Source organism: Balaenoptera physalus (genome assembly GCF_965194825.1).
Source record: "Balaenoptera physalus genome assembly, chromosome: 3".
In the NCBI taxonomy this organism is placed as follows: Eukaryota; Metazoa; Chordata; class Mammalia; order Artiodactyla; family Balaenopteridae; genus Balaenoptera; species Balaenoptera physalus.
The window spans coordinates 129,377,708-129,402,494 of NC_138890.1; the positions used below are offsets into that span (position 1 = coordinate 129,377,708).

Below are 24,787 nucleotides of genomic sequence, written 5' to 3' on the forward strand. Positions count from 1 at the left end.
AGAGCCTGACCGCCGGGGGAAAAGCCTCTGGGCGGAGGAGGTGCTTTCAAAACAAAGAAATGCGGCGTGGAACCCGGGGGACTGGGGTGGTGAGGAAGGCGGAGGAGGTGCGGCTGAGGCCGTCCGGCCGCCCGCTTCCCCTCCAGTCAGCCCGGAGGAGCTCCCCCCACCCCCAGCCCGGGCTGCGGTGCCGGAGAAGAGGGAGGAGGCTGCGTTAGGCGGCTGTTTTCCAGTTCACTTTTGCAGACCAAGGCGGAGAAGAAGAGGACCAGCTCCGCTGCCCCTCTTGGCTGCGGCGCACTCAGCCCCGAGCCCCGCGTGCGCTCTGTCTCGGATACCGAGCCGGCCAAAGTGTCCGGAAACGCGCAGAGCGCTCGGAACCTGTGCCGCAGCTGTGCGACGCGCGTCTCGAGCTGGCCGCTGCCGCCCCGCCCTCGCGCTCCTTCAGCCCCGCGGGCGGAGAAGCCGGCCCGCCCGCCGGCGCCGAGCTGGGGAACTTGAACTAGCCCCAGCGGCCGCTCTGCCGAGATCCCGCTCCAGGCCCGGGGGTGCTCCGGCTCGGGGTGGAGGGCACACCGGGGAAGTGGATTTAGCAAACACACCTTTGTGAGTACACACGCCACGGGCGCGCGCACACACACCCTACGGGCACGCGCGCACAGCCCAGCCGTCTGCAGACGGCGCGCCCGGGCCGCTCGGCGGCGGACGGTGGCTGCGAGCGCGGTCGGTGCGCACTTAGATTTGCGGCTCGCGTCTGCCCTGGGCGCCAGGCTGCGGGGAGCCCTGGCGCTCAGGACACACGACGCGCTCTCTGCCGCCCTGGCGGCGCCCGAACGGCCCATCCTCCCGGGACAAGGCAGTGTGGGGGGCGGGCGAGCGGAGAGCGCAGCTTGCTGGGGCTAGGGCGCCGGTGAAGGCGAAGTAGCGAGTCCCGGCTGAACCCGGAACGCCGCGGACATTGTTCTTCGTACTCTCCAGAGCTCGGTTGAATCTGGGTCCAAAACACAGACTTAATTACCACGTTAGAGACATCCTTACTCTTTGCCGTGCCTTTTGTTTTTCCTGTAAACCCTGTCACCGATAACTGTCGCTATTGTAAAAGATAAACCGTATCTCCTTTGACACTTTCGCATCTTTTAAGGTTATTGGCTGATACCCACCTGCCCGCCTCGTTGCCTGGATTTAAAGCGATAAGAGCGCTCCCGAGTTTTAAAGAAAATCGCCCACTCAGGGCCGAGGCCCCGAAGACCTCGAGCTCCAGGTCTTGGCTCTTCCCCTCTTCAGGCCTCACCGAGCCCCAGGCTGCAGGTCCCCAAGGGACCTGATGCTGGCAGACTTTCCATAGCTGCCTTACTAGTTAGGAAAATTTTGGTGACATTATGTTTTTGTATATCCATCTGGTATTTTTCTGGGCACCTCCTCAATGCTTAGGAAAAGGCCTGGGTAGAAAACTGGAAGACTGTCTTTATGGGCAAAAGGGAGAGGGAAGATTTTTCCTCCAGTTCTATTTCGGGGTTTCTTAAAAAATAAAAGTTTTTAAATTTTTAAAATATATAGGTGATAGAAGAAAGTCAAAAAGTAAAATTTGGGTTCCATTCCGTCTTCAAACACAGTCATGATAGGACTTAGGCTTGTGTAATGTGTAGCTTACAAAGAATTTTCATACAGGTACAGACAGAATCGCTGAACTGGAAAGTTAAAGATGACAAAACTCATGCCCCCAGACAGGGTAAGTGACTCATTCAGGGTCCTACGTGGTGTTAGTGGAAGAAGTTAATTCATACTGAACAGGAAAGTAGACACCTTTGGAGGTGCCTAATGTTTAGAGATCTTGATTTTGTATTGAACCAAAGAGACTGGATTTAAGGCATCACCCTACATTGGAGGGATTTCCTTAAACTCTCTGTTCAAAGATGAATCTAGAGCCTCCAGCTCAGCCTAACCCCATTTTCCCTCTCTGCAAGTCTCTTACATTGAGACCACACCCTCCCTCTTGAACTGTCCTCCTCCCTCTGGTTTCCCTGACACTCTCCTGTCCCTTCAGTGTCTCCAACTCATCTCTCTTTGCCTTACTATGGGGTTTCTCTTCCTCCCAACTGTTTAAGGTACACCCTGCCCTATAGACTATGAGGGTCCTCTTCTCCATTTTTAGTGGCCCACCCCTTGGAGAGTTTCCACTGTTCCCAACTCCCAACCATGGTCTCTGCTTCAGCTCCCTCATTTCTTCCTGGTGGCCAGCTCCCTTTTCCATTGCCACCTCAAACCCAAAGTACCACATTTCCCTGGAAACCAGACTCTCTTCCTTCCCCTAGATTGTTATTACTGTTGCCACCTGTTCACAGGCCCCCAAGATTTTTTCCTCTTTGCCTTTGCCTGTAACTCCCATATAGGTTTACTTGCTGCATTATCTATCCCAGCCCCTCTCGCTCAGTCAATTATTCCTCCTCCTCACTCTGCACAGCCTCCTCGCTGGTGTGTCTGTATAACCTTTCCTCCTGCAAATCCTCCTCCACCCAGCTGCTGTGCTTCCTAAAGTATAATTCTGATGGTGTCACCCTCCTGCTCAAGTCCCTTTAAATGACTCCCTGCCACCTACTAGGAAAAGTCCAAATTCAGATATGATCTTGACCAAACCCAACTTTCCAGCCTAATCTTCCACTAAAATGTAGCAGACCTTCCAGTTCCCCATCAGGAATTTTGTTAGGTCCCATCAGGACCTCTCCCAGCTCCCCAGATGTCATCCCAACTTTCCCACTCTGCACATTTGTTCCAGATGTTCCTGTGGCCTGTAAGAGAGACATTGTCTCTTCCCTTGTAACTTGTCAAATTCCTACCCTTCCTTCCAGGACTGGCTCAAATGCCGCTTCCTCTAGGAAAAGCCACCTGGATGTGTGATCTCTCTCTCCTGGAGCCACTGTAACGCTTTGGATCTTTCTCGTGACATTTATACCATTCTGCTGAGGGTCACAGCTATGTTTACACCTGCTCAAGCCATTCATCTCTCTCTTCCCTGGTTAGAAATTCTCTGAGGGTTGGGATTATGCCTCAGCCATCTCTGTAGTCCCAGGTGCCCAGCACTACACTGCAAGGCTTCTGTCTCCCCAGAGGTCAGCTACCCTCATGAGTCAAGGAAGAAGTAAGTGACAGTATGTCATCTTTGGCTGGTACTGTGCCATTCTCATTTTTGAGGTATTTACAGTGTTTTTTTTTCTGGTGTTCATAGAAATCGTTACTAAATTACTTATAATTGCCCTTTTCAAACAAGCCCCTACTGTAGGGACCACATAAGAGCTAGAAGCCTCTGGTTATGCTTCAATGTTTACCATTAGGCAATGGTAGGAAATGAAAGTACAAAAAGTCTCCAGCTTCCCAAATGCAGTGACTCATCATATCAAATCACACCACACCACATCGGCCAGTGTGGTCAGGAGCTAGGCTCTTAGGCAGACTTCATAAACAGGACTCCCAGTAGCTAAACTGATAACCACAAAGAAGAGAGACACCCTCTCCCCCAGCACCATACCAGTCACCTGGCCTGTTGCAGTTGGATGCATCAATAGATGGATAGCTAAGGAATTTATTTGAAAGGAGCAGTGGAGTCCTGTCTAGACATCTGTCATGGCATCTCTACCTGTCTTTAATTTAAGAATGAAAATTTGAATTAAATTCAATAGAGATGTATCAAATTCCTGGAGCAGTGGTTTTCAAAGAGAGATCATTAGAGTGCCCCAGAGCACTGCACACAGTTTTGGAGCTGGGAACCAGAAACTGACACTCACTTACTCCCCATGTGAGTCTTCTTTACAGTCAAGTTTGAAAACTACCCTTTGGTGGCAAGAACTTCACACAGCCCTAGCACTTAGGAGGAGGCCTGCAGAAGAAAAAAAATGGCTTTGCCTGGTCATTGTTGCTAGTCATCTCAGCTAATTAAGAGAATAATTTTCCATTAATAGGAAGATTCCAGGATGTGAGAATTAGATTAGATCTAAGGAACTTTAAGTCATTTGTAGATGGACACAAAGTTATTCCCACTTCCATGCTTTTCCTCATATTGGGGTATACTTTTTATATTATAACCAAAGCCAATTATGTTCCCTGGGATATAATTAAATTATTTAGAGAGAAAGAAAAGCCTAAAATAGCATAGTTAGCCTATGAATCAGGCTTATTCTCCCCTTCAGTGGAATGACAGAGAATTCTATGTGCCAAAAAAAGAGTAAAGAATGAGATATTAGAGATGACACTTATCAGGACAAAATGTCCAATAACAGGGGAAAGTGCCAAAAGAATCTCCCTCGTCAGTCATTTCCACCAAATAGATCCTTGGGCAAAATAAGAAGTGGGCATTAAAACCACTGCTCTATCTTTGAAGAGGGGGAAAATTTGATCCATTTCAACTTTGTTAAATTCCAGAAAATGAAACTACTGATATTTCACTATTATCATTGTTTAGAGAGTGGGTGCAGATGCAGTGCTAGGTCTTTTATAAACAGTAACTCATTTGGTCGCCAGTCCCCCTTAGCACCCCTCCCCGCCCTGCCCTGGCACAAGAAATGAATGAAGGAACTGAGGCTCAGAGAAATTCATCAAAGGTTATTCAGCTCTAATCTGGCCTAGCAGGGATTCAAGTTCAGGCTGTCTGATGATAAAGCCAGAACTTTTCCCATTATCCAGTATTTCCCAAACTTGCCCAGATTATAAGAATAGCCCTGTGTACTTGTTTAAAATTTAGATTTCCTTTACCTCTCCCCTGGAGAGGGCTGGGGTGGGACCTGGAATCTGTGTTTTTGTTGTTGTTGTTGTTTTAATGTATGCCCTGGATAATTCTTTAGAAAAGACAAGTTGGGAAACATCATAATTCATAATTCAGCGGCCACATTATCACCCACAGGTTTTCTAGAATTTTCTATAAGTATAAGAAAGTGTATTCAACAACTGATCAACCAACCAATCTTTTCCATCCTATTTCTAAGAGCAGTGTATTCTGTTAAGACAAAAGTCTTTAAAGTTACAATCTGGGTTTTTGAAAAATAAATCATTACATCTCAACATATACAAAAAAATCAGGTTGGCAATTTGCTTATAAATTAATTTGCTTCAAATTTTGTAATTTGGACAATAATTCCCCCCTCTAGAGGTAAAAAGTGTTTGCTTTTGTTAAATATTAGATAATCTACTCTTGTTAATTTTTAGCAAAAATATTTTAGTGTAAATATAGTCTATTCGTTCCAATCCAAAGTGCAATGGTGAAGATCTCATCAAATGAAACCATCTCAGAACCGGAATGTTTAACAAGCCTCCAACATGACTTAGAACCTAGTGATAGCCAAAAGAAATAGGAAATGCCACATTTAATTATAGCTTTTAGTCCTTCCCCTTTTAAAAAACTGTAACTTTTTTAAAAGTTTTTATTGGAGTACAGTTGATTTACAATTTTGTGTTCAGGTGCACAGCAAAGTGAATCAGCTATACATATACATATAGATGTATCTACTCTCTTTTTTTTTTTTTTTTAGATTCTTTTCCCGTATAGGCCATTACAGAGTATCCAGTAGAGTTCCCTGTGCTCTACAGCAGGTTCTTAGTAGTTACCTATTTTATATATAGTAGTATGTATATGTCAATCCCAATCTCTCAGTTTATCCCTCCCCCCCACCCCTGGTAACCATAAATTTGTTTTCTACATCCATGACTCTACTTCTGTTTTGTAAATAAGTTCATTTGTACCCTTTTATTTTTAGATTCCGCATATAAGCAATATCATATGCTACTTGTCTTTCTCTGTCTGACTTACTTCACTCAGTATGACAATCTCTAGGTCCATCCATGTTGCTGCAGATGGAATGATTTTGTTCTTTTTTATGGCTGAGTAATATTCCATTGTATATATGTACCACATCTTCTTTATCCATTCCTCTGTTGATGGACATTTAGGTTGCTTCCATGTCCTGGCTATTGTAAAATAGTGCTGCAGTGAACATTGGGGTGCATGTATCTTTTTGAATTATGGTTTTCTCCAGGTATATGCCCAGGAGTGGGACTGCTGGGTCATATAGTAGTTCTTTTTTTTTTTTTTTTAATTATTTATTTTTATTTATTTATTTATATATGGCTGTGCTGGGTCTTCGTTTCTGTGAGAGGGCTTTCTCCAGTTGCGGCAAGTGGGGGCCACTCTTCATCGCGATGCGCGGACCTCTCACTATCACGGCTTCTCTTGTTGAGGAGCACAGGCTCCAGACGCGTAGGCTCAGTAATTGTGGCTCACGGGCCTAGCTGCTCCGCGGCATGTGGGATCTTCCCAGACCAGGGCTCGAACCCGCGTCCCCTGCACTGGCAGGCAGACTCCCAACCACTGCGCCACCAGGGAAGCCCCAGTAGTTCTATTTTTAGTTTTTTAAGTAACCTCCATACTGTTCTCCATAGTGGCTGCACCAATTTACATTCCCACCAACAGTGTAGGAAGGTTCCCTTTTCTCCCCACCCTCTCCAGCATTTATTGTTTGTCGATTTTTTGATGATGGCCATTCTGACCGGTGTGAAGTGATACCTCATTGTAGTTTTGATTTTCGTTTCTCTAATAATTAGTGATGTTGAGCATCTTTGCATGTGCTTTTTGGCCATCTGTATGTCTTCTTTGGAGAAATGTCTATTTAGAGCTTCTGCCCATTTTTTGATTGGGTTATTTGTAACTGTAACTTTTTAGTAAGTATTTTGTTAAGCTTGTCACAAGATAGACACGAGAATACTATTTAATTGAATAATGTAAAAAATATTTACTTCCATATTTATTTACCTGTGTCAACTGGAAAAAGAACTCCCAGTTTTAAACATTGAAAAAGTAGCACTATAGAAAAATCTTAACTTAGAAAATTAATGATTTCCTCAAAATTGCATCAATCTACCAGTTCACTCTTTGCACATATCTCTGGTAGGTGAGATGGTAGGAGAAAAACACATTTAAGACATTAAATGCTACGGTATGAACATATTCTCTAGGGAGTCAAAACGTGCTCTGACATGTATGAAGGATGTATTTGCAGAAAATAATGTCACCCCCCAAATCATTTCATAAACATACAGCATGAGCATTTTCCAAAGTGATCAAACAATATTTTATTCATTCTCATTCCCATCTGGAGGAAGTAAAGACATAAAATTCAGACAACCAAGTAACTTTTGGGGGCACCTTATGCCTAGAAAAAGATTATTTGCTTTTAAGAGACAAGCATGAAAATTAAAGTTAAAAATGTGAAAGCCAAACTTTATAACGTATTTATTAAGGACATTTTTATCACCTACAATATTCTAAATATTCAAGAACTCATCCCTTGTCAAGAATAGCATCATGACAATTCAGATATGAAAAGTGTCACTTCCAGTGAGTTCGTTCAAACCCAGAATTAAATATCTTGTGAAATGAAGCAGTCTCAGCAAAAGCTCGTATGTCAGATATTTTTTCAACCTGAAATCTATATTAACTAACACGTCCACAGAACTACACTACAATAAAACCATGGTTATAAGAACCTTTATAAGAACCATCTTGAATAGACATTTTCCCAAAAAAAACTGAAGATTTATTTCTTAAGTACCAAAACTTTAAAAAAAAAATCTTAACCCTGTAGGCTAGAAATCTTCTAACGTGATGCACTTCCTTGGCTTCTTAAGCATAGGGTCTCACTATAAACACAATGATGACCTCAAGAGCTACTAAGGCATGTAAGACAGTTTGTCCACAACTAAAAACTCTAGACTTCTTTCATTCTTTCCTTTCTTCCTTCCTTCCTTTCACCTTTTATTTAGTTTTTAGTTTTTATGTCTTTTTTCCCTGTTTTTTTGGTCTTCTCCTGTACAGTTGTGCTGTCCCCTGTTACTTTTAATTATTGTCATATAATCCCATTCCTCCTCCCTTTCTGAATTGTTGCTTCCCATTTGCTGTAGCTTTGGAACCCAGAAAACCCACTTGTTAGAATTGTGTGTAAAATAAAAATCAACTAAGTTCTTAATGAGGACATCCCCTATGGTTAAAATATGCACAGTCTATGTCACATTTATTTCAGCTTCTTGCAGACTTCCTGGATTCCAGGTAGGTCGCAGATAAAGGGAAAGTTATTAGACGGTCAAACTCTGGCTTCTGAGGGGTTAATGCATGATGATAATTGAAATTCATGATGATGGCACTGAGGTGCCTGTTGAATGATCGTACATAAAATAATATATCTTGAGTATGATTTAGGTTTAAAGTCTTTATAAAATTATAATCATTTGAAGCTTGGTGGCTCACATCTGGAATTTATGACAATATCCTAACAGATTTCAGATAAACCAGAAGCTGCCATTCCCACATCACACACAAGAAGGGCCTGTCATGCCTTCCTGTTACAGCTTGAGTTCACCCTGGAATGAGGAGGGATAGAGAACAAAATCCTCAACAAGCCGGCCTGGCAAGACTCAAGGCTATGCATTAGGAATGACCTGGCTGGTGCTCGCCTTTCTAGCTGGCCTTGTCCCAGGTTCATGCCCCTCACTCTCTGGGGTTCTGCCAACACAGACTGCTCCGGCCTGCTTTCGCTTCCTTGAACACTTGAGGCTCACTTCCCCCAGAGGGCCTTTGCCCCAGAGTTCCCACTGCCTGGAATGCTCTCTCTCCCCAGGCCCAGCAATCACTGCCTAGTTTCCTCCTACTCAGCTTAATCATACTTCCTTAGGAAGGCCTGGCCGCTCTGACAGGTCAGCTCTGCCAACTACACACTCTTGTAGTTCATGTACTTCCCCTAGAAGCCCTTCTCGAATTGTAATTTTTCATTTAGTTGTGTGTAGGACAGATTACCTAGAAAATAGTAGGTGCTCAATAAGTATTTGTTCATTCCATGGAAGGGAGGGAGCAAGGGCACTTCAGCCAGACTGGCCTCCTCATTGTGGTTAACATCATGGCCTGCCCGGAGAGCAGCTTTCCAACATTCTACCTTCCCTTGATTGCTGCCAAGGCCCATGGGTCTCTCCTTCCCTTTCAAGAAAAGAGTAAAATCTACTCAATGAACATGCAGCAGCATGCCATGAAGCTATTGCTACTACATTCTAGACATCGTGGCCTTATTCCAAGCAAAGAAATAAGAAGAAAATCTTTCCAAACAAATTTCAAAACGTTTGCCACACTGTGATACATGCTCCCTTTAACATTTGTCTTCTGTTAATTCTATTTTTCTGGTTTTTGTCTCAAGTTTTGGCAATTTCAAGTGTTCTGGTTACCATGGAAAGAGGAAACAATGATCTCTTAGAGGTTAAGAGGGAAAAAATATTCGCTCCAAACTGTTACATTAAAGATTCATTATGCCCTCTCTCGGGGCTCTTGGGTTTATCCTTAAGACAAGTTCAAATTGCTGAACATGAACTATTAGCTCTAAGTGAGAACCTTTACCTTCTTTCCTCTAAGCATCTTCATAACACTTCAGACATTTTATAAGTTCTTCCTGACACACGGGAAACTTAGGTTACGAAGAACCGTACGATATACATTGTCAATTTTATTTTTTCTTTCGTTATTTCAGAGGTAGATAAAAATTTCTTAACTTTCAGAGCAAGAAATAAACATTAGATGTTGCCTCTTTTTTGTTGTTGTTCTGTATGTAGTCTTAATAGCTGTAGTCTGAATATAGTCTTAATAATTAAGTCTTCACAGAAAACTTGACCAGTAATAACTGAAAAATTTGAAAAATCTGGAAAAGGAAGAAGATAGTTTACTTGTCTGCTGAAGAGGCAAATATCCCTACAATTTTACATCCTGTGAGAATGGCTTAATTTCTTTTAGACTTTGAACTTAGAACCTATGTGTGTATATATGGCTCTATAAGACTTGGTTTTTAACACATTATATAATACCTTGTGTTGTAATTTTCCACATCTCATGTCACCAGAAAGTTTCCAGGTTCCCTGAAGGACCGATATGGGTGATTCTAACACTACCTCCTGCCTCATTTCTGTGTGGAAGCTGGCCTGCTGCCTCTCCTTCTCCATCTAAGGTGTCATCCTCCTGTAAAGCATCCATCTGATGGACTGCTTCCCACTGCACTTCCCCATCCCACCCTGACTACTTTTTCTTGCCTTAATTCTGGCTTTAGGAATATCCAGAGGAGGCTTCTATCTTAAAAGTGTGTTTGACAGCTCATGCGGCTCAATATTTTAAAAAAAAACAACGCAATCAAAAAATGGGCAGAAGACCTAAATAGACATTTCTCCAAAGAAGACATACAGATGGCCAAGAAGCACATGAAAAACTGCTCAGCATCACTAATTATTAGAGAAATGCAAATCAAAACTACAATGAGGTATCACCTCACACCAGTTAGAATGGGCATCATCAGAAAATCTACAAACTACAAATGCTGAAGAGGGTGTGGAGAAAAGGGAACCCTCTTGCACTGTTGGTGGGAATGTAAATTGATACAGCCACTATGGAGAACAGTATGGAGGTCCCTTAAAAAACTAAAAATAGAATTACCATATGACCCAGCAATCCCACTACTGGGCATATACCCAGAGAAGACCATAATTCAAAAAGACACATGCACCCCAATGTTCACTGCAGCACTATTTACAATAGCCAGGTCATGGAAGCAACCTAAATGCCCACTGACAGACGAATGGATAAAGAAGATGTGGTACATATATACAATGGAATATTACTCAGCATAAAAAGGAACAAAATTGGGTCATTTGTAGAGACATGGATGGATCTAGAGACTGTCATACAGAGTGAAGTAAGTCAGAGAAAAACAAATACCGTATATTAACGCATATATGTGGAACCTAGAAAAACGGTAGATGAACTGGTTTGCGGGGCAGAAATAGAGACACAGACGTAGAGAACAAACGTATGTACACCAAGGGGGGAAAGTGGCGGCGGGGGCTGGTGGTGGTGGGATGAACTGGGAGATTGGGATTGACATATATACACTAATATGTATAAAATAGATAACTAATAAGAACCTGCTATATAAAAAATAAAATTCAAAAAAAAAGTGTGTTTGAGCAAGGCCAAGTCTCTAAAGTTATTACTCTCAATTTACAATTCAACCATTAGAGATTTAGTTCTTTTGGACCTTCATGAGCCCCCTTTGAAAAATATCGATATCCCCCTAAGGGCTAAGACTTGAAGCCATTATCAATGTATAATCCCAAGGGATTAGTTAAAGTGACCGAGTGCCAACCCCTCTGCCACCTCTCATGGAAAATTAAATTGAGGACAGGCCCTATAGGGTGGTGCTAATAAGAAGGGGGTTGCTGAATGAACTTCACTAATTTCACAATGTTACTTTGGGTTTCACACTCTTCAACACATGGCTCTCCTTGAAGTTTCCTTTTTCTTTATTCTCTTTTTCCCACCTTGTTCCACCTTTGTTCCTCTTGCCTAGGTTTATCCGTGTGTGCCAATGTCTGTATATATCCCCAGGTCTGTCTTTGTCGTGACACCGACTTGTCTAGCAGGGTAACCATAAAAAAATTAATTCAGATTCCTTGTTGGATGATTCAGCTATTTTCAGCTTCATTAACAGCTATTCACCGCACAGTGGATTACTCAACCACAGTTTGAAATACGCCTTCAAGGTGCCTAGACTAACTGGAATGATCGTGTAAGAGGACTTCAGGAGGGCATCATACACACACAGCTATTATGTCTTTGTGGGAACATGCATTTGCCTATGAATTGTCTGTGCATGTTCTTGGCAGGTCCCCTTTCTTATCCTGTTCCCAGCCCCCAGCCCACCCCACCAAGCCTCTGCCAGGTCTGCCTACAGGTCCCTCAGTCTCAGAGCCTTTCAGAGAGAAGTGAGAGCTCATTCAGGTCCAGCAGTGTCCTGAGGAGTGTCCAAGTGTGCCCGCAGCTGAGGCAGACAGGCCAACTGTACCCCAGCAGGGTTCAGAGTCAGGCTGGGAGGTAAAAATACATAGCCAGGAGGCTTGGAAAGGTGCCACTGGGGACACAGCCAGGTATTTTGCTCCTCTGGCCCACTGAAAAGACTCAGGTAGGTATGGGGGGTGGGTTGCTGTGTGGGTTAGGTTAGTATGAGAGATGATGAGACCCTCCCACACCCCACAGACGCCAGCTCCAGTGCTGGCTTTGACCAACTAATGTCAGCTTGGCCAGAGTGGCAGCAAATCGGGGTAGGGTGCTGGGTGCAAGCCTGTGCTCCCACATGCAGGTTCTGCTTTTGCAGGTCTGGCACAAACCACTAACTCCTCTGGCCACACAAAGTGCTCTGTGGGCAGGGCTAGCCCTGTTTGCCCTGGACGGGGACCGTTGTCAATGGCTGGTTGGATTTGTCAGGTTTGCTCTCAACATTTGTCAATGACCATTGTCAGGTGTTGCTAGGGTTGCAGGAGAAAGGTTACACTTGATTGGCTGAGCAGCTGTATTCCATAACCAATCCAAATGCTGTGCCTGGGGGAGGGGGACTCAACACGATAGAGCAGTATCAAGCACAGGCAGACACATTCCGGGTACAAACAAGGCGTCTGGAAAAATGGAATTATGGTGTGCAGGAGTCCCATGCCCCTCGACAGCTCCAGCCATGGCGTGGTTGCTCTTCAAAATGTCACAGCCTAAGTTAAAGTCATTCCCACTGATTGGAGGATATCAAGATTTCAAAACAGGGCAGTAGCAATTGTAAGGAGGAAGTAAAACTCCTTGCTCATTGTGTTTTACAGCCTTCCTTAGTAAAACTGCTGAATTGTAATTTAAAATATTCCACCCTTTCAAATAAATTAAGTGCAGCCCTTAAAAACAGGAAATGAGAGAGGCGCGCACGTATTGTCAACTGAACATTCACAGACCTGGTACCACAAAGCGAAGTTGAAAATCAGAGAACAGTCCTATGAATTCACTATAGAAGGATGACAACAGGGGTCACCACCAAGGGAGACATTATGCCTCTGGCAGTGAACTCTTGGGCTGAAACCTGAATGCTAATTAGGAAGCAAATGGAAGACAAACATCAGCTCGAAGGGAAATTTGGATCTTGCATGATCGTAGATATTCTGAGATTCAGATAAACCTTATGGTACTAAGGGAAGTTAGAGTGTACTTGATGGTAGCAGCAGCTGAACCCTCCCTTCAGAAAACATAACCGCCAGTCAGCCAGATGTTCCTGCAGAACTCTGGCAATACATCAAAAGCAAACAGAATTATCTTGCCTGAAAGATAAGTTAAGCTTCTGTATAGTACTGATTTTCCATTCAGTTATCAATATAATCACCAAACTTTAGCATTTTTAAAAATTTTATGGAACATTTTTTTAATATTTATTTATTTATTTTGGCTGCTCCGGGTCTTAGTTGCGGCACGCGGGATTTTTAGTTTTGGCATGCAGACTTCTTAGTTGCGGCATGCGGACGGACTCTTAGTTGCGTTGCAGCATGCATGCGGGATCTAGTTCCCCGACCAGGGATCGAACCCGGGCCCCCTGCATTGGGAGCGCAGAGTCTTACCCACTGAACCACCAGGGAAGTCCCTGGACTTCAGCATTTTTATTGTCAGTTTCTATTCAGTCACAAGAAAAGTTTTTTTAGTCTTCTTCCATTCCATGCCATGCCTCTCCCTTTGCTCTCAGACTTGGTCCTTAGAAAGATGGAGCAGCCATACAAGAATACTAAGGGAGGGAAGGAAGGAAGGAAGGGAGGAAAGAAAGAAGGAAGAGAATGAAAGAAGGTACATCAATGCATGTTTCCCATGGGTCCCATCCCCTATTATTCATTTCCCCTTTCCAACTCAGACTCTTCTGCTCATGAGGGACCCTACATTCAAGCCAAGGAGCTTGAGCTTAGTTTCAGACTGAAACAGTGTTTCAGGATTCTGCATTTTACTTTATATACATTTTGAAGTAACTCAAAATGAGAAAAAAGAATAAGCTTCCACGACTGAGTTTTGGACAATTTCACCTTCCACTTCCATTGGTGTAAAGAAGAATATTCATGTGGAGAAAATGATTGTGAGGAGGATTGGCAACAGGACTGCCTTACAGAAAGTACAGCTTCACAAACCTTTCCACCAAGCTCCTCACTTAACTCTACCCACACAGACCAGTGGGACCCACCTAGCTCACTCTGCCCAAGATCCTCCTGTGTCTTAATGGAGACACTATAATAGCAGTATCTAGCTTTTCCAAAGGGGAAGAAACTTAGTATTTTTGGTTCATTTCTGTTGTTGTTGTTGTTGCATGTGAGGCTAAATGCAGATATTTGTGCTGTTGGCAACATCTTAGGAAGCGATTTAACCCACTTGCATAGCCAGGCATAATTTATCATGTGGCCCTGTGACTTTAGCCCTATTTGTTTCTCCCTTCCGATTATTTCAATCATGTTTGTGTATTAATGACTTAGGGCATAGCTTTATTATTTCAGAGGCTCTGAAGTCCTACTTGATTTTTCTAATTCAGAACCTAGCTTTCTCTCATTCTGAACTTACCTGCTCTCTTCAGGAACAGATCCAGGAGACCAGAAAAACTTACCACCCACATCTACTCTTCATAATCAAGTCATTGGATGAAGACAGGCAGGTAAGCTGGGAAAGTTATCCTAGATCCTGCTGCGGCCTGGCAGGCACACCCACACAGTCATCGGTGAATATTCTCCAGGGTTAGCACTGCCCAGGGCTTTGCAAATTGGTGTTCTCTCTCCACAGTTTATATTTCAAGACAACTTCCAGTGAGAATCATATAGTCAGAAACCAAAATGGTAGGTTATAAAAACCTACTGGATCAGTGAAAAACAAAAATTGGACTGCTAATTTCAACCTATAATCAAACAGTAAAAGTCATCCATTTAACTTACATCCCTTTCTTTTTCTGAATCACCGTCTCTAATAAAGGGGAAATTTTGTTTAATGATAAAAAGTAGAAGCAAAAGGCCTGGGATAACCCACAACTAAATAAGCAGTTGTAGAACATTAATGATCATTGGGAGACGATGAAATCAAAAAGGGAGAGACAGGCAAGGGAGTTGACATGAAGCTTGAAAGACCACATTCAGCCTGCACCCTCAAGAAAATGTCTAAGAGAAAGTAGGCCAGAACAACAATGAAGGTAGGGTGAAAAAGATGTGACTTGAGTTTTCAAAATGTCATGTCCGTATTGAGTGTCCCTTTGGTCCAAACGAGAAACAAAGGGAGAAATCAAACAGCTTCACTGACAAGCAGAACAGTTGGCAAAGAGTCAGGGGTAAAATCTTGGGGAAAGCCTGTGTGCAGCCTAAGAACAGGTGGGAAGAGTCCTTTCAGCTTCTCTGTTTCTCCAAGTCCTGCTTTTCTCATTGCCCACTATTCCCCCTTTCAGTCTGCTCTTAATTTTACCCCATGCCATTGCTCACACCTGGCTCTCTCTGTGGATTTCTTTTCTTTTTTTTTTTAAAGCCTTCTGGGGAAGACTTTTCATTCATTCATGCTGTACATTCAAACCATTTAAGATGTGATTTTTCAATAACATATGATTAATTTATAAAAAGCCACTTATGACGCCCATAAGCAGAAGGGCTGACTTGATTCCATGACAAGGCCGTGACCAGGTGGTTTTATTGGTTGTGACTCTTTCCAGACATCAAAACAGGCTTGTTATTATAAAGCCCAGTGGAAAGGGAGATCTAGACTTTGCTTCATTCTCTGGGATGTTCTTGAGAGTGAGTGTTGACAGATCACCAGATTTTCCTTGATTGTTCCCAATATGTACATAAGCAGATGTTTCTTTAGGCAAAAACAGCTATTACAATGAGCCCAGTGAAGCTCTGAATTTCCTTGAGCCTACAATAGATTTTAGGAACACCATTTATTAAGATCAATGTGCTTTGTTTAGGTCACTGAAAGCCATAACCATAAGAGAAAAAAATTGATAAAATGGACTTCGCTGAAATTAAAAATTTCTCATCAAAAGAGACCATTAAGAAAATGAATAGGCAAGCCATGGACTGAAAGAAAATATTTGTGAAACATAAACTTGACAGAGGACTGATAGCCACAATATATAGAGAACTCCTACTCAGTAATAAAGACAAAAAATTGCTTGAACGGATAGAGGATTTGAAAAGACATTTCACAATAGAAGATGTATGAATGGCAAATAAGCACATGGTGACGTGTTCAATGTTCTTAGTCATTAGGAAAATGGAAATTAAACCCACAATGAGATATCACCACATACTCACCAGGATGACAATGCTAAATGCAAGCAAGGATGTGGAGCAACTGGAACTCTCATACATTGTTGGTGGGAATATTAAATGGAACATCTGTTTTGAAAAAGGAATAGCAGTTTCATTAAAAACTAAACATACACCAAAGACAAATATCATATGATATCGCTTATATGCATAATCTAAAAAAAATGATACAAATGAACATATTTACAAAACAGAAACAGACTCACAGACTTAGAGAACAAACTTATGGTTACCAGGGGGAAAGGTGGAGGGGAGGGATAGATTGGGAGTTTGGGATTGACATGTACACACTGCTATATTTAAAATAGATAACCAACAAGGACCTACTGTATAGCACAGGGGACTCTACTCAGTATTCTGTAATAACCTAAATGGGAAAAGAATTTGAAAAAGAATAGATACATGTATATGTATAACTGAATCACTTTGCTGTACACCTAAAATTAACACAAAATTGTTAATCAACTATACTCCAATATAAAATAAAAATTAAAAAAAAAAACTAAACATACACTTACTCTGTGATTTAGCAATTATGCAAGCAGGTTTTTTCCCAAGGGAAATGAAAGCATATGTCTATAAAAAGGCTTGTATAAGAATGTTCCCAACAGCTTTATTCACAATAGCCAAAAACTGGATACATCCCAGATGTCCTTGAACAGATGAATGACCATACAAACTGTGGTATAGTCACACAATGGAATACTACTCAACAATACAAAGGAATGAACTACTTTCACACAGAATAACGTGACTCAATCTCATAGACAGTATGCTGAGTGAAAAAGGTCTTACTCGAAAGAGTTTATTTTATTTGATTCCATTTTTATATGAAATTCTAGAATAGGCAAAACTAATCTGTAGTGAAAAAAATCAAAACAGTGCTTGCCTCTGGGAAGGGGAGTAGGGGCGAGGATTGACAGGAAAGTGGGAGGGAACTTTCTGGGGCAATAGTGATGTTCTATGTCTTAATAGGACTTTGGGTACACAAAACTCAGAAAGTATACACTTAAGGTTTTATATCTCATTATATATAAATTTTACATCAGAAGAAAAAAGTAAATATCAAACTGAAGTTTTTAGGTGGAATTTGGTTCATGCCTGCCATTTACTTTCTTTTTTTTTTTTGTCTTTGGCCATGCCGCATGGCATGCAGGATCTTAGTTTCCCCATCAGGGATCGAAGCTGTGCCCCCCTGCAGTGGAGGCACAGTCTTAACCACTGGACTGCCAGGGAAGTCCCTGCCATTTACTTTTTTTTTTTTTTTTAATTTATCTTTGGCTACATTGGATCTTCATTGCTGCGTGTGGGCTTTCTCTAGTTGCGGCGAGCAAGGGCTACTCTACGTTGCGGTGTGCGGGCTTCTCCTTGTGGTGGCTTCTCTTGTAGCGGAGCACAGGCTCTAGGCGCGCGGGCTCAGTAGTTGTGGTGAAGAGGCTTAGTTGCTCCGCGGCATGTGGGATCTTCCCGGACCAGGACTCAAACCTGTGTCCCCTGCATTGGCAAGCGGATTCCCAACCACTGTGCCACCAGGGAAGCCCCCATTTACTTTAAAAAGCGTGAGAAAGATAAGAAGGATTAATGGAGGAGGGATGTATAGATATGCAATAAAGCAAGGTAGTACAATGTTAATGGTAGACTCTACAATTAAATGGTGGGTATATGGGGATTCACTGTAAAATGCTGTGTAAAATTTTGGGTATATTTGGAAACACTTACAGTAAAGTGTTGGGGGAAGAAAATGAATGTGCTAGTCTTACCCGTGGACCCTCTTCAGTTGTTTGTTAGATCTAAATACTCTATCTTTTAATATTCATATTAGATTATAAACACAGAAGATGAAGCCTTGGGTTTGTAAGAATCTCACATCTGACTTCTTTTTCTTTTCAAATCTAGTCTTTCATACCTTTTATTGTAGCAGACAAAAGAAGCCAGGAAATGGTTATTATGAGAGGAAGGGAGGGAGAGAGACCTGTGACCCTAAAAAAAAAAACCACACACAAAAAAAACTCCTACTGTATAATATTGAATATCAAGAGCCGGCAAGTACTTCAGACTTGTAGAATCAAGAAATTAATGAAAGCACCAAGACTGCATCCTCAGAACCACTGGGGAATGATAATTACAGACAGTATTTCTGGAGCAGACACATAACCTTGATTCCCAGGATACCCCCTAAAGCACTCTAATAGTATGCTATTTGTGGAAGGTTTTTCCACCTTTAATAACAGGGAAATAATGTTAGAAGGAAAGAAATCCCTTATTTAGCCACTAGGGTGTCATTATTGAGCCCCAGTTGAAGGCCCCTTTAAAAGCATCCATATGGTAAAAGAATATGTTTCCCCACGAAATCAAAACTGAGTACATCTGAGACTTCTGAACATCTTTTTTCTTGGATCTTAAAATGGATTTGTGCATATTTGTGAAAAAAAATTTTATGATGTGCTATCTTCCAAAGTGAATGGTTATTTATAATTCATAAAAGACCTGAGCACAGGAAAATTCTTCCCTTTTATTAGCCCTGTAAAGTTAGACCAGCTGATCTTTTAGTACATATTACAGACACCAAATTCTCCGTATGGTTGTAGTTTCTCTCCTCAAACTAAATGCAAAGAGGCAGTGCTACTGAAGCTATTCCTCAAAAGCTGGTGGGGTCCATGTCTCTTTTGATTAAATGTTAAATAAACAAAAAAATCATTCTCAGAGCCAGTCTCTAAAGACACAGAAGGGAGCATACTTGGAATGCTAAACATGCTTTCTAAATCTTGCACAGCCTTTGTAAAATACAACAGCATATTTTTAAGTGGATTTTCTTTTCTGTTTCCAACATTTAACCATCGTCTTCGGACACAGTTGCCACATCATTTCCTTTCAGCTGCTGCTGGCTGCTTGTGGGTCATAGTACAGGTTCATGAGCAGAAGTGACTTGGGTCAAGGAGTATGGGCACCAGGGATTTGGACCCATTACAGGGAGTCCTGGTGCCAAGGGCTCCCACCCAGCTGCACCTGCACATCCCCGACATGATATCACAGAAAGTTACTTCCTTCAAAGAATCCAGCTTTCTTAGCTCACCCTACCAGGGTCACGTCCACCTCGATTAGTGGCGTGCCTCGGACCCACATAAGAGAGTGTCACAGAATTTTTAGAGATCTAAGTTCAATCTGAAAATAACACATGGTTTTGTTTTCTTTGAAGTTCCCTGCCCTCTAATATTCCAGACGAGCCTTTTAAGCTCTGGTATAGAACTATCTGGAGACAGAAACTCTTTCTGTGTCCTGACTTTTAAATACCTTGACTTAAAATATAGGTTGCTAACTGCCAAACACAAAAAGCCAACTCACGTATAGGGCAGGATCCTTGGTCAGAAAGGATTACCTTGCAAGGACAAGGGATGAAGGATTCAAATGATTCTTGAGCAACTTTTTTACCACCTTATGCTGCCTGACTCAGAAGAGAGGGATGAGGAGATCTCAGCCTCTTGATGATACACCAGCTGCACTGTGTAGTACCAGCAGTGGGAATGGAAAAGGCAATATTTATTCTGAGGGCCCTGACAACATCATCATTAAGTCATTCGTCCACTCATAAGTGGTTTGCATTTTCCAAGATCCAGAGAGTGAGGCCCATGAGCTGTAATTCTAGGCATGTTTTTCCTCTTTCTACCCACACTCTTATTCAACATGTCTAAGCACTGTTTGGAAAAACTAGATAGCTGACAAAACCAAATATGCAATATGCTATCATATGTTTTAGTTTAACACTTTCAGAATTTATTTCCCTATCACATAAATGAAATCTTTCAAGTTCTTCCTCATCATCCACCACCCAAAACACTAAATCATTACATAACAGAACTGTTAATCAATTATCTACTGTGTCCTATCCCTCCCTCCATCCAACCATCCACGCTACAAGTGTTCCTTGAGTATTTACCATGTGCCAGTCCCAATGGTGGAGATATAGACATGAATAATTTATAACCTTGCCCTTCAGGAGCTTCTAGTCATACAGAAGATGCTCACCTCTATGTCTCCCAAGCCTTCAATGAACAGTTAACTTTCTGCTGTTACTTCATCACAGCAAGAAAACAGGAGCTCTTACTCTGCCCACATAATACTCCTAGGTTCATGAACTTTGTCCACCGCATTTTCTCTGATCACCACCCCATCCTCTGAAACCTGGTACACAGTCAGTCATGAGAGAAACAAACTAAATTTACTACTGGAGCAAATTTCAGGACATAGCTTGGATAAGACACAGGATAATGTCAAATTCCCACTTTGCAATTTTAAAATTTAAATAGTCACTGCCAAATACAGTGTATTTAATTTTCTCTCTCCTTTCTAGGGCACTGACCCCCTCCTTCAGAACTAGACCTTTGGGGTTTCAATTCATCTGGCTAATTCACTCCAATCTACCCTTCAGTCCAATCATCTTTCTGGTTTCCGGAGATAAGTCATGGGATCCTTCCTTTTGGGAGGCCCTAAGTGTAGCTTCCTTATCCATCATTCACCGAGCTGTGTCCTTTGAAATACTGTTGTGCTTCTTTTTTTGAGGGGGAGGGGAACTGAATTGGAAAGAAACCTGGGTTGGGGAGAGGATGCCAAGAAGGCACCCAAGGCTTCCCTTTATGCTGCATCCAGCCAAGCCTCTGACCAACTCAAGGGTTTGTTTACGACATTTCATAAGCAGACCTAACAAGCTCCTTTGGCAATATTCTTTGAAGAAGTTTCCATCCCCCAGGACAAGGCCAGAGCTTCCCGGTCTGCCTGCCATAGCTCACCAAGACTGGGTTCCAGGTATGCAAATGCGTTACAGGTGCGTCAAGATGTGGACCCTCTCAGCCCAAGAGGCTGCCAGCCTGGGTCAGAGGCAGCCAGGGCAGCCACTCGTGAAAGGTAGGGCTGGGCTGATAAGAGTTCTGGAGAGGTGACCAAACTCGGCGCCCCCTGTTTGCCTAGGGGCCAGAAATTGGGGTCTGCCATCAGTCCCGTGCTGGCACTTGGTGCAGAGGCCTGCTCCAGTCCTGGAGTTATATCCTTATCCTCAAAACCCCCCAACCTTCCAGGCTAGGTTCTCCGTCACCCCTCACTCCTCTTAGCCCTGAACCAAAGGTGACCACGTCTGGCTGCTCTTCTGCCTGGTGTTTATGACCATCCCTTTGGGAACCACTAGCCTGGGTTTTCCCAGCTTCTTCACCCTCAGTCCCCTTAGCCCAGCAGGTTCAACAGAATATAATGCCAGCCACTTATGTAATTTAAAATTTTCTACTAGCTACCTTTTTTAAAGTTTAAACAGGTAAAAAAAAATTTTTGCATCCAAATTTGTTAATTTAAAACAGCTTTATCGAGATAAAATTCACACACCATACAATTACCCATTTAAAGTGTACAACTGAGTATAGTCACAGAGTTGTACAACCAGCGCCACGATCAATTTTAGAACATTTTCATCACCCCTTAAAGAAATTCCTACCCATCGGCACTCACTTCCCATTTCCCTCCAAAACCCCCAGCCCTAAGCAACCAACCATCTACCTCCTGTCTCTGTTGCTTCGCCTCTTGGCCATCTCATATAAGTGGAATCATACAATGTGTGGCCTTTGTGTCTGACTTCCTTCACTTAGCATTGTGTTTCAAGCTTTGCTCATGTTGTAGCATTCACTTTAATCATTTACTTTATTTAGTTCAATCTATCCAAAATATCATTTCAACATGTAGTAGATCTTAAAGATGAAAAATGATGTACTTTGCATTCTTTTTTTCACACCAATTCTTTGAGCTCTGGTGCGTATTTTACACTCAGAGCACATCTCAATCAGACCAGCCACACTGCAAGTGCTCAATGCCCACATGTGGCTACCGGCCATTGTGCTGGAAAGCACAGCCCTAGCCAGAGTCCTTTTCATTACTCTTTATAGGCAACAGCTTTCTCTGTTCACCACCACACTCCTGCATACCCTCTCTACCCCATCAGTACCTATACCGTGGTTCACAGGTGGCTTTAGGATTTTAAGGCCCGCACTACGCTTCTCTTCCCCAGTAGAGAGCCCTGAGCTTGTGCTTCCATCTGGGCAGTGGCCGATCAGGTCAGAGCCTGCACACAGATAAATGGAGCCCATGCTGCCTGGTCACTTTCCTTGCCCAGGTGCCACAGCTGGATGATATATCTAGCTAAAGGGAAACTTTCTGCTTTGAAAAACTTAACAAACGAAACTTTATTCTTACTTTTTAGAAGCAGGTCTGTCATTTCTTAATTTTCTCCCTGGTACATTTTCCAGCCATTGTTTTGCTAACAATTGCTCTAAGCACACAAATAAAGCTCACTGGTAGTGGTAGATTTGGGAAATTGCTACAAGCTTCCTCACAGCTTTATCCTGCTTCTGTCAGCCATTTCCCCAAGAAAATGGACGTTTAATCAGTATGAGGCTGCATCTTATAAGTCTAGCTCATCAGCTATCACCTCCTTCTAGGCTCGAGAGAAGAGACAGAAGCCTATAGCACTGCCACCAACTGCCCAGGATGCAGGGATTTCCACAGGAAACGGGACGTTTATGAATGAAGCACATTATTTATCCCAGTGTGGGTATGTCTATATGGTCATATGTAAGTTACTTCTAAACACCTGTAATTCTTAAGACGGGCACATGGCAATGTTTGTGAAATTGCCTTTTTGAAGGAAAAACTTTCAAAATTGGGGTTATTTAGTCCACAATATGGAAAATCGAGGGCAGGTTTAACATGTGCAAATTTAACAGAGACCTAAGAAGAACAACAATATCAGCATCTTCCCTGTTTTTCCTCAGAGTAAGAAGAGAGAAAATGAGCTGCAGTTGCTGGAGAAGGAGACTAAGGTTCACCTTAGGAAGAACATCCTGTCAATAACATCGAAGCTCTGGAGAATCTCATGGAAGGAGCTTCAGGGTTTTGGTCAACATTCATTCTACCAACATTTACTGAGGACCTTCTGGGCATTTCTTGGTTTGTGTCTAATTCAGTCACAGAGCTAAATCGGGAAGATTTCACTCAAATGCTTCTCTGGAGGGTTTCCCTAACTTGAGGTATTGCTATCTCTTTTTTTCCCAACTTTTCTTCTTATTCTCTGCCACCTATGAAGGTTCACAGGGCCCAGTCCTGGACCCTGCAGAAAAAAAAAAAAGCTTTAAAAATCAAGAATTATTCTTGGGGCTTCCCTGGTGGCGCAGTGGTTGAGAGTCTGCCTGCCAATGCAGGGGACACGGGTTCGAGCCCTGGTCTGGGAAGATCCCACATGCCGCGGAGCAACTGGGCCCGTGAGCCACAACTACTGAGCCTGCGCGTCTGGAGCCTGTGCTCCGCAACAAGAGAGGCCGCGACAGTGAGAGGCCCGCACACCGCGATGAAGAGTGGCCCCTGCTCGCCACAACTGGAGAAAGCCCTCGCACAGAAATGAAGACCCAACACAGCCATAAATAAATTAATTAATTATTTTAAAAATCAAGAATTATTCTAAAAGAAAATCTGACCCACTGCACCAGTCAGGATTTCAGCCTCTTGATCAAACAGCCACTCATAAGGCAATGGCATGCTGAGAAAAGCAGACAGTAATGGTAGCCAGTTCAGAGCTGTGAGGACTTGCTGTGAACTGGTTTATATTACCTACCTCCTTTTACTCAACAGAAACTTTCTTCTCTACAGAAAATGGCAATACCACTACCATTCTAGGGTTCCTTGTATTAGGCCTCACCCAACAACTGCTTGGCTTTCTATCCAGAATAGTTAAAACAGCCAGTGCCCCAGGGAATGTCATAAAATTTCACTGTATTCAGTGACGCCCTATCCAGTGAATCGCAGAGAACCTAGTCTTCTTCTGCACACCTGGCTATGAATCACTGACTCAGTGACCTCCATTTGGGATCTGCTTTCCTGAGGTAGTTAATTTAGCCTTCATGAGATGGAGGTACTGAACCTTTCTTAGGGAGGCATGCCTAATTTCACATAACTATGAAGTTACTTCGGTTGTTTACATGGCAATCTTGTGTGATCTAAGCAACTCTATTGCTGTCATTTTAAGATGGTTTGAAACATCTTAATAGTCCCATTTTTTTCTTTTCCTCTTGCTCATTTCCAAATGGAAGGAATTCTTATGAGGTAATAGGGTGGTGGGGAGAAACACAGTTTGCTTTAGCTCCTACTAATTATTCCATGTTATGCTTGAGTGGATTATTTGCATCCGGTCTCTATTTGTTAACGTCAATGGGCTATGTTTGCATAACTAGATCGAATTATAAAAGGACTTCCATTTTGAATGGTTAACTCTCACAAAAAGAAAGAAAGAAAGAAAAGAAAGAATGGAAAGAAAGGAAGGAAGGAAGAAAGAAGGAAAGAAGGGACCATATCCTAAGCTAGAGATAGCAGCCTTGGGAAACCTGTATTGGAGGAAAAAAAGAATCTCTTAAAGTTCATCACAAAGACTTTCTGGTTTCAATTTCCTCTCTTCTTTTGAAATAAGATCCAGTACCCCAGCCCTCCACCTAGAGTAAAGTAGCTGGGACTTGGCAGGAAGTGGTGTGGCAGACCACCCAAGAATTAGGGGTATCTGATG

General features: G+C 42.6%; 1 long non-coding RNA gene across 1 annotated transcript; it reads left to right on the plus strand.

The window, feature by feature from the left end:
• The first annotated feature begins 486 nt into the window (after nt 1–486).
• LOC309658593 lies at nt 487–24,527 on the plus strand. The gene is made up of 4 exons (XR_014262285.1): nt 487–606; nt 14,475–14,552; nt 22,677–22,785; nt 23,010–24,527. It is a non-coding gene; the product is annotated as an uncharacterized lncRNA (long non-coding RNA).
• The last annotated feature ends 260 nt before the right edge of the window (nt 24,528–24,787 follow it).